Source organism: Maylandia zebra, linkage group LG15 (genome assembly GCF_041146795.1).
Source record: "Maylandia zebra isolate NMK-2024a linkage group LG15, Mzebra_GT3a, whole genome shotgun sequence".
In the NCBI taxonomy this organism is placed as follows: Eukaryota; Metazoa; Chordata; class Actinopteri; order Cichliformes; family Cichlidae; genus Maylandia; species Maylandia zebra.
The window spans coordinates 10,980,419-10,990,992 of record NC_135181.1 but is presented as its reverse complement, the minus strand read 5'-3'; the positions used below and the strand labels follow the sequence as shown (position 1 = coordinate 10,990,992).

Below are 10,574 nucleotides of genomic sequence, written 5' to 3'. Positions count from 1 at the left end.
ATGACCGGAATTATTAACTTAAAATTATTAATTCATTACATTCATTAAATATAAATGTATTAATTTATATATTTTGAAGACATTCATAAAACAGATATTTCAGTTGGCTAGAATATTACTCATTTAAATATTACTTTGCTAGAATTAGAATTATTACAATTAACACTTTTAGGCAAAACTACCAAAATTATGGCGGCAGTTTGTAAAATGAGACGAAATACTAACGAGGCAGTATTTTGTTTTTCAAGATAAGCTGTCAGTATGTTGTTTAATGTGTTGTTGTGAATATATTGATTCACTGTGTGATTTTATTTTCTCTTCAACTGTAATGTTTGAAATAATCCAAATCAGTGTGTCCCTCCCTGAAATCGATTGGACAGCACAACACCAAGGTTTGAGATAATAAGCCAATACCGCGAACGCGCACGAGCCTCCCACGAGTACACTTCAGCAGCAGCATGGGACGTTTTCTCGCGCCCCAACAATAGAGTGGTACGTACCATTATTACCGATTTCAATGGGGACGTTTTCTTGTGGATATACGTAATTTCACACTACTTCTCTTAGAAAGAAAACAAATGTCGCATACGGGTAAAAATCAAAGTGGTTTTATGACGTGAAACCTGATGTAATCTTAACCGGACTAGCTTTATTGCCAATTTCATCAACATTTGCCCAGAGAATCCCTTTGGAAAAAAAGTGGCTGGATTCATCTCCGCCGCCGCCTCTTCCAGCAGGAGTACATTTGATTACGGAGACAGTACAACCATGGATCCGACCCGGGGATTTAAATTTTTGGACACGGTGGCACACTCTGCTGCTCAGTAAGGATGGAGAGAAAATAAGAGGGTTTTTTTTTCTTCTTACAAACGTATCAGGTAAATAATTTCTTTTTAAATTTTGCACTGCAGTGCATCATGCAAAATGGGACTTTAGTAACGTTATGTTATCGCTATTAGCACAGCGGCAACTTACCGTCATAAAACCGAGTCACCGTGTTGTAACATTAGACTTCAACTGGAGCTGCTCGACTAATAACGGTCTTGGTAATTTAAAACTGCCTGGCCATCACTGACTCCCACGTTTACCCGGTGTACAGTTGACAAATGTGGCAATGAGAACAACGTTAGGCTACCAAAGTGGTCAAAATCCCACAAAGTAGCCTACCTACCAGTAGCATTTTTATTTTTGAATGACTAAAGGAGGAATTGGTAATGGGACCGCTGGGTGATAAATTGCAGCTGCACATCTGCATGAGATCCCGCTGCAGCGTCTTGACATAGTGAATCTGAAGAATATCACACTAGTGAGAAAAGCAGAGAGCAAATATTTGCAATGCTCCCCAATTAACCCAACGTGCATAAACAAATAAATAAAAAGACGTAGAGTGTGTTTTATTTGTTAGCGAGTTTGTGGAGTGGGCAGTTTGCTACAGTGTCATGAAGGGAACCACGGGCAGTTAATTTTATAAGAATGCATTGATTTGCCTCTGCGAGGCAGAGGAGAAGGAGGACAGGGGTTGGGGTCTATTCCAGCCAGCTTCGTTTGCAGTCATGGGGGGATGGTAAGCCTTCAGCCCAGTGAAAATCATGCTCTGTGAAATCCGAAACCTTCTTTGTACTACTTCAAGTGCAACAAGAAAAGTGGGCACGAGGGGCATCGTCGTTTTGTGACCGCTGTGCAGTAATCAGCTTTTATATGTAGTGACAGCACGAATATGTTCTTTGATACACAGGAGGCCGGCTAATATGGGCTTTGCACTTCATCAAAGTGAGCATATCTTTTCTACAGTCTGTCCAGTTGAGACAAACTAAGAGTTGGGTCTTTGGATTGCTGCAGGTAACTATTGCCTGCTGAGTGGCCAGCAGCATATTTCATGGTTTGCCTCTTTTAAAAATGCAATAGTAAATGTAAGAACAGCCTGTAGTGACAGTGTGGGTTCAGCTTCGTGGTTGATGATGAATGAATCACCTTTAGAAACATCAGCTGCAGAGCTATTGCTAAAAATCCATGTATGCCACTGTGGATGCTGCTTCTGACAGTGGATTAGTGTGCCTCTGATGTGTTAAAATAACAAATACAGAGCGAGGTAAACTAGGGTTTACATGTGATGGCAGGAATTTAATAATTATTCTTTTTTTTTTCTAATAAATAGTGAGGTTAAAAAAAAAAGAAAGAAGCTATTTATCCTACAAGGCTAGACATCTTGTCCAAATCAACAAATGCAGAGCTCTGTACACTCACATTGCCTTGGCTGTGATTCAGTGGAATGCATAAATAAGACTTAATTCCTCGATTTGATCAGAAGCTGCATTAATAATTAATGCAGATAGAGAAGATGTTGACTCTTTCCAGATGACCTTAAATATTTACCTGTTATATCAAATTAGCCCACATCAAACACACACACACACACACACACATATATATATATATATATATATATATATATATATATATATATATATATATATATATATATATATATATATATATATATATATATATATATAAATAAAATTATTTGGCTACAACCACTGAATACCCACCTAGTTCCACCTGAAAAAGACTTTGTGGGCCGAGAAGATCTGTCATGGTCCTGTATGATGGCTGGAGCAGAAGAACTCAACTTCAAGGGAAATACTACTTTAGTCTTGTTCTGATCAACTGTATGTGACCTGAACTGCAGATGAGTAAAATTTACAGTAGTGCAGTGAATGTCACCAAGACTCCAGATGAATGGATATCTTTTAAAAACGTTTAAAAAAAAATCTGTAGGTTAAGAGCATATGGCAGAAACAAAATGGTCTGTGGGCCATTGCAGCTGTTAAATATATCAGCCTGCAGGAGTGGCCTCCAAACTATCACATGACTGAGAACTATAGCCTAGCTTTCATAAGCGCTCAGAGGGATCATGCAGGGACCATTTGTCATATTGTTTGGATTCAGAGCTGGCTTGAGGACATAATCCAGAGACTGTCCCCTAACCACCGGTCTGATTCAGCCTCAGTGGACATGTCTTAAAGGATGTCTGATGTGGTCCAGACAAGAGGCAGTAGTTCAGTTTGAGGCAACTTCTTTTTAAAGCAGGCGACTTTCTGACCTTTATGTTATATGCATGTCTTTTTTGGTCCTGAAAAACGTCATGCCAAGGTGACAAATACACAGTTGAGGGCTCTGTTCACATTGGCCGCTCTTTGATACATGAATATATACAAAAGTTTCTCAGTTTTGCTACAGGTGTCTCCTCAGAATAGAATCGAGCCTATTGCCATTTTATGTTATGCTGTTTGTGAACTTTTTGCTGTGAGGGATGACATTTCATCAGTGTGCACTTCTCGTGCTTTTTTATTTAAATGTGTTTCATAGGCCCTCATGACTGAACAGCCTCCTGTGGAGGCTTTTGGAAGTCTATTATTTGTTGACAGTGCTCTGATCCTCTGCCAGTCTTTGACTTTCTCATGCTAGCAAGAAATCTCTTTCTCCTCTGCTGTCTTTTTTTAGGGTCTTTCTTTTTGGTCTTTCTCCTCAGAGGAGGAGAAGGGTGATAGGGGGACGCAGAATGACAGGGGTCATAAGGAAAGAGTGTGTAGAAAGAGAAAGGAGGGGAATAGATGAGAGTTAAGTGAGTGATGGGTGCCTGGCATGAAGAGGCGAGAGGAGGTGGTGGGAGGAAGGTGGGCTAGGGATTCTGGGAAAGGCAGAGAGCGCAAAAATGAATGCGAGTGTGCGTAATGTGTAATGCCAGCTTGCGTGCCATTTAGTTGAGCTACAGGCAGCCCTCCTATCTCCCAGCTGTTAGGATCCTCCAGAGGGCCCAGCACACAGGAGCTATTGTTCTTCTTGGCCAGGCCCACAGCTCTATAATACTGCTTCTGTCTGCAGTGTGAACTGGTCTGACAGAGAGACACCAGTGCACGGTTAAGCCTCCCTGACTGGTGCTCCTTGTGTCTTACTACCACTGCCTCCACCACTTCCAAGAGTTTACACCAACTGCCTCACTGTATTTCTTTAACCATTTCTTTTTAACTTGCTTTTCTTCAGTAGGGGATGCTGTCCACGTTCTCTCCTTTATTAATTTTTTGCTTTGCTTCCATGTCTTAATCCAGTCCTCGGTCAAACTCCAGGGATGGAAGTTGTCATAGTGTGCCTTAACTCAGGACTTACTGTTGTGCCTCATGGCAGATAATGTTTTGCTTTCTTTCAGTGATGCCACCCTGGAACAAAGGTAGAACGCCATTTTCAGAAATAAAATACATTACTTCTATTGAGAAGAAAGGCTTAATATCTCCAAAGATATATAAAATCCAAAATTTTGATCACAGAGCACCATAACTTGATCTTTAGTCTTAAAAATCTGCTATACCATGTCTTTTATAAATCTGGCATAGTAAGTAACTCTCTGCCTTTTGTCTTTTATCTTCACACAAGGGAGGAGAGGGTGTTGACAGGCTTTCTTAGAGTTGACAAGGTAACTCTGAAAAAGACTTGCCTGATAGTGCCAGAGGGACAGTCAACTGGACAAAAAGAAAGATATCACAACTGAGTTTAAGGGTACCCCTTTCCCATCTGTAACGATCTGTTATCTGTCTTTCCGTCATCTAAAGCTGAATGGAACACAAGGCGTTATTCCCTTCAGTTTATTTGCCTTCGTTATATCTACACAGCACGCTGTTGCTGCCACAGCTGCACAGTGTTTAAACACATGCAAGAGTTCTCTCATTCACTACATCACTTGAGGCTCTGACGAGTTTTAAAAAGGATTTGTCTTGAGTTGAGACTGTATTTCATATCTGTCAGATGCAGCTTGAGGAATAGGAAGTGTATGTACGTGCTGTCTTAGCAGTCTATGGTACAGAGCTGATTAAAAAAACAAAACAAAAAAACAAGCAAGCAAGTAAATAAATAAATAAATAAAAATATAAGGAAAAAAGGTTGAAGGCTTGAAATTCTGGCTAAAAATATTTTGTCAACTTCCAGCTCATAGTATAACAATCATGAGGTCTTTTCTGGGCTCACATGCTGCAAATTTAATAAAGAATCCTCTTTGGACTTGACATAATAGCCACGCATTTGGGAAATGGAGCACCATGGTGTCCCATGACTGACCTGGCTTATTCTGCCAGCTGAAAGCCAAAATCGCTACACAATGGGGTAAACTGTGGACGGTTGAAGCCACTCCCCTGGTGTCAAGTGTATGTTTGGAAGGTAAATGTAGTCTGATCCCTTTCTCGGCACAATGTAGGCTTCATCTGCTTTAGGAGCAAACTGGATACACGGTTCTCCCTGGGAACTTTAGGCTCAGAGACTAACAGTGTTTGTATTTGTGCGTATATGATGTCCAGAGTTGGGGGTTTTCTAGGTGTTTATATTGGCAAAGCAGTTAAATTGTAAGTTGCCTTTTCTCAATTTAGATCACCATTTATTTTTTTCTGCCTTGTTTGCTACCATTAGTCAGTGCTGCTTTCTGACTTCAAAACGATCTCCTCAGCTGCACTTAGAGCATGTGCATATTTGAATGCATTTGAATATTCAAAGTTAGGCAAAATAGAGCCATAATGTTTCGCACAGAATAAAAATATAATCTCTTCTGTTTTACCCGTCTTCCTCATTTTGAATACGTGTGTTCTTTTTCTGTCTTGATTTCAGCCATATCTTCAGTCTCCTATTTTTGCCCATTTCACTGATTGGTTCTTATTGAGCTGGAATGGCTGATGCCCTGGTCATTGTGATCATGTGCGATGATTGATGGAGGCTGAAAAATGGAAAGCAAAAGCACCTTTATCACAGCCACAGCTTGAATCTCTCTTGTCAAGACTTAGTATGTCTGTGTTCAATTACAGATGCACCGAATTTTCATCAGGATTTTCATAAGCACTCATTTTTCTTCTCTGTTTCTCTCCCTGTGGTGGAGCAGGGAATACGTTACCATCAAGAATAACGAAGAAAATAAGAGATGCAGATGAGATTTTCTCTTGGGCGTATTATGTTTTACACAATTTCTTTAGATCTAGTTCAGGATTATTGTTACCCTGAAGACTACCATGTTTGTTAGAAGTGCTGCTGCTATAAAAGATCTTAATATTATAAAATGTTATTTAAATAGTAGTCTTTAAAAGAGGAAAACAAAGCCATGGCTAATAAAAAAAAATGCAAAAAGGGATGGAGGAAAATGGTGGGAAAAGAGGACACAAATGGAGCAGTAACCTTAGTGTACACCTTCAGTGTGTTTGTCCACTGTTTCACAGCAGGGGTGCCTGTGCACACAGGCAACTGCTGCTTTCAATTAGAAGCCAATATCTGGCTGTTCATTTACAGCTCGCAGCAAGGATCCAGCTCTGCTTTGATTTGCATGAGGCCCAAGTACAAGGCTTGTCTGATTTGCACTGGATGGAAGCCCAGCAGAGGCTGTGAGTGTAAGCTGCTCTTCCCTCTCAGATGGGACGATCGGAAGTGGAGGCTCGCCTTTCCTTTTGTCTCTGATGGTTAGCAGCAAATGCCAAATTCAATTAAACCCTCTGCAAGAAACCTCCTATTCAGTAACCACTTCATCTTTTTTTCTTTCTTTTTTTTTAAAATACATGCTTATCATAAAGCGATTCTGTCAGTCCTCCAGCACAAAAACTGCTCCAGAGCAGGGGTCAGATGGAGTTTAGGCATTTGTTACTGGCTGTAGGATAGGGCGTCAATGTGTGAAGGTTTTGCTTCAGTAGAATCCTATATGCTGTAATTTTCCTGTAAAATTCATTGCTGTGGCCAGAGGAAATATGGAGGTAGTTATTGATTGTGATTATCTACTGTCAGGCCTCTCTAAAGTAGAGTAAAATGTATCTGATATGATGCTGAATCAAAGTCATTCTAAACTGCCAAGCCATGGGAATGGTCTGAGATGCAGCAGTTGCTTACATAACAGTCTTTCATTTATAGACACATGCCCACAGCTAAGAGCGTGTCTAGGCTCACTGTTATGTAAGAAAGAGAAAAATCCTCTGTGTTCATATACATTAGAGATGATACATCTTGAGATAAGTTATGTTTCTAGACTAACATTACCAGTATGGATTATTTATTAGTTGTACATCTAGAGCAATAGGTGGGGGATCAATGTGTGTGTTTTTTGCTTGTGTATCACACCTGACATCACGCATATCCTGGTGCATTTTTATTTATTTATTTTTAAACATTTAGTGCTGTTGAGTGGGTCACAAGATGGCCGATGTGTGAATGTGATTCATTGCCTCAGAGGTCAGAGTGTAGCCAGCCAGTGAGCTGTAACTGTGAACTGTCATCCGCTTGACATAGCCACTTACTACTCCGCTGTTTTTATGATGCAGGACACTGATGGCTATGGTCTGCCCATTGCAGAATTAGTTTGAGCTGAGAACACAAAAATGCAAATAGGACTGTGGCAAAAAGAATACTGATGACAGTTATTTCAGTCGGTACTTTAAGCTGAAACCTCTAATGTGTTCTAGTTCCACGCCATTAATATAGTGAATGACATAACAGATTGTGCTAGCTCACCACGGCAGGAAATTCTGCTCTTTTCCTGCTGCAGAGAAATGTTAATTTTGTTTGTCGTGTTGCAACTGGCTGGTTGACAGTTCCTAACTTTATCAGTACAGTATGCATTTCTATTCAAAATTACTTGCTCTGTCAGTTGCGTTTCCATTGCATACCAATATCAATAGAATACAGTCAACATGGCAGTCAGTAAATCTGCCATTTACACAGGTATAAAGTAAGTTCTTAGAAGGTACTTGCATATTACACCTGAATCCCAACTCTCTTCTGCTATACCTTTATTAAAAACAAAACATAATTCTAGCACCACACCTCCCCATTACATGAATAAAGGCTCTTTGAAGACCTTAAAGGCTACCTTTTATCCCTTTCTATATTTTCTGTGATATGTATACTATTAAGGTTATTTACATTTATATTTGGATTAAACGTGGCCAAAGTTTCAGATAAACTGAGGGAACACCATGCACACCATGGATAAGGTAAATAAGAATTATTTTGAACTGTGAATCATGCAAAGCTGCCCTAAAAGTATCCAGAATAAAATGATGGGACTAGAAATTAGATCATTGGGTTCACTTTAGCAACTTTTTTTTTTTTTTTCCCCCATAAGTGCACAATGAAAATAAAATGCATTCACTTTATCTTGCCATCTAGGGTGTAGATGCAGTGTACACCCCAGATGGCAGGTGTTCAGGCTAGTGCACCAGTTGGATAAATAACATACATATATCTGGAAGGTTTTTGTTGCCGCCTGAAATTTTACTCCCAAATTTAAAGACGTTTGCGTGCCTTTATTCCAACCTATTGGTGCAAGGTGTAAATTCAAATTCAGTAGCACAATGGTCACATTTAAAAACTGTCACAGAAATACATACGGACCACATGAAACATCCGTGATAACCTGGAAAAGTTAGTTCTGTGAACGGTGGCATGTGGACTGCAGTAATAATGGTCCTGTTGTTTTGCAGGAAAGATTATTCAGCCCTTGTTTAGGCTCTAAAGCAATCCATAATGGCAAGAGCCAAAAAAAAGAGTCAATCGCTGGGATGGTGGGTGATCACTTAAGGTGCTCTCTGAGTATTAAATTTGATGATTTTCTGTCATAATCTGCACTCCCTTCTGAGCTGCAGATTATGACATATAGGAGATGGGTATTCACCAAAGAATGTTGTCTGCTTGTGTTTGCTTAATCAGCCTTATAGCTGGTTAAATGCCAGGTCATTATTTGGATTAGCATAGCGTGAGCTGCCTGGAGGAAAGCCATCCTCCTCTATCTAAAGAGTAAAGAGGCAGCCCACATAGGTCCTTCCTGGAGTGTAGGATAAGGTCAAAGAACCATTTTACTTTAGTGTGTTTGGTTGTATAAATGCTAGCGGCATCTTGAGGCAGAAGTCTAGTTTGCGTAGCCTCAGGAGGACAGATGGGTGCTGACAGACAGACCTGGCCTCGGCACTTGGCCTGCTGGAAAGCTTTTTTTCTTTTTTCTTTTTTTCCCTTAGTTTGTCTCGCCTTCTTCATTACAAGCTTCCTGTGTGCTTCCTGTCTCACTCACACCTCTCATCCACTGCCTCTCACATATATATTATATTCCTCTCTGTCGTGTCCTACTTTACATAAGCAGAAGCTGCACATTCACTGCTGACTGCTTTCGGTGAAGCTCATGATTGCTGGTTTTGCAGTCAACATTAAGTTGTAGTTGTACATCAGCCATGTCTGAAGGATTGATCAGATTTAAAGTGAGTGCAAGGAAAGGTGACAGAGAGTAACGGTAACAGAGAGGAAGCAGAAGAAACAAGGGCACATGTTGCCTAGAGCTTTATATATAATTTTCCCAATGCATAATTAATTTAAAAAAAAAAAAGAATATTTGTAGTTTTTTTTTTTTCAGCCAATTGAGCTATTTAATTCGTTTAAGTTATTTAATTTAAAAGCTTATTTTAAATTGCCACTATACTACCATCAAGGTCTTAGTCTAAAGCAGGGGTGTCAAACTCAAATACACAGTGGGCCAAAATTCAAAACTGGAACAAAGTCGCGGGCTAACTTTAATATTTATTGAAAATAAGAATGAATCTTTCCTTATGGACTCAAATAAGTTTTGCTGGAAAACTGAATATGGAACAAGCAAAGCTTAATACTAAACAATATATATATATATTAGCTGTATAATACCAGTAGGCCAGCTTTAATAGTAATTTGGTATGGCTTCGCGGGCCAAATGTAATTAGGCTGCGGGTCAAATTTGGCCCACGGGCCAGAGTTTGACACCTATGGTCTAAAGCATGACTAGTTTAATTGCCTTCATTAGAACCTACATGCTTACTTGGTGAGTTGTTTATTGTATTTAGCTGTTGCAAACACCTGACAGTTACCTTCTCACTTTCTATAGACACCTGCAACAAGCAGGGGGGAATCAAATTTATTTCACGGTTTTCATAACATTATTTTTCTGATTTAAATTAAATAAAATTAGTTCCTATATAAGTTAAACCATATTAATCTTTAAAAATGTATTTAATTAATTCAAGTTATCAAATTTAAAAGATAAGTTTATATTGTCAGTGTATTACTATCACGGTTTGATTCTAAAAGAGTCACTGGTTTCATTGCTTTCCTTAACACTAACATGCTTACTTCGTGAGTTGTTGTATTTTGTTGTTGCAAACCTGTCACCCTTAGGTTTATCATTCATTGACAAGGTCAAAAATCCCATTTCCTGATTTATTTATTTATTTTAATTTTTAATATCAAAAAAGAGAGTGGAAACATAAAGTTGTTCACACCTTATTATTGTTATTATTGTTTTTTTTTCAATGTTCAGATTTTTTTTTCCTTGCAACTGAAACAGAGAGCATATTAGAGATTGGAATCGAGAAGCGGTTCTTGTAGAAAACCAGTTCATAGTAGTTCAATTCCTTTGAATCATTAGCCTGCCTGTCTATTGATCCTGCTTATCAGTTCTTGCACTCTCACTATAATCAGCTGTTTTCAGTTCGAAAGTCAGAGGAGGAAAATAGCGAGGCAGTCTAGAGCATGGATATGCACGT

The 10,574-nt window shown here is 39.2% G+C and overlaps 1 protein-coding gene across 4 annotated transcripts in view; it reads left to right on the top strand.

Moving 5' to 3' along the window:
- Nucleotides 1-405: 405 nt before the first annotated feature.
- wasf1 (WASP family member 1) overlaps nt 406-10,574 on the top strand; it is a 63,120-nt gene continuing 52,951 nt past the window's right edge. For 3 of the 4 annotated variants that reach the window (XM_004541761.4, XM_004541760.4, XM_004541756.4), the window contains exon 1: nt 502-878. The gene's annotated coding sequence lies outside the window, so the exon portion shown is untranslated. The other variant, XM_004541758.4, reaches the window with a different exon arrangement.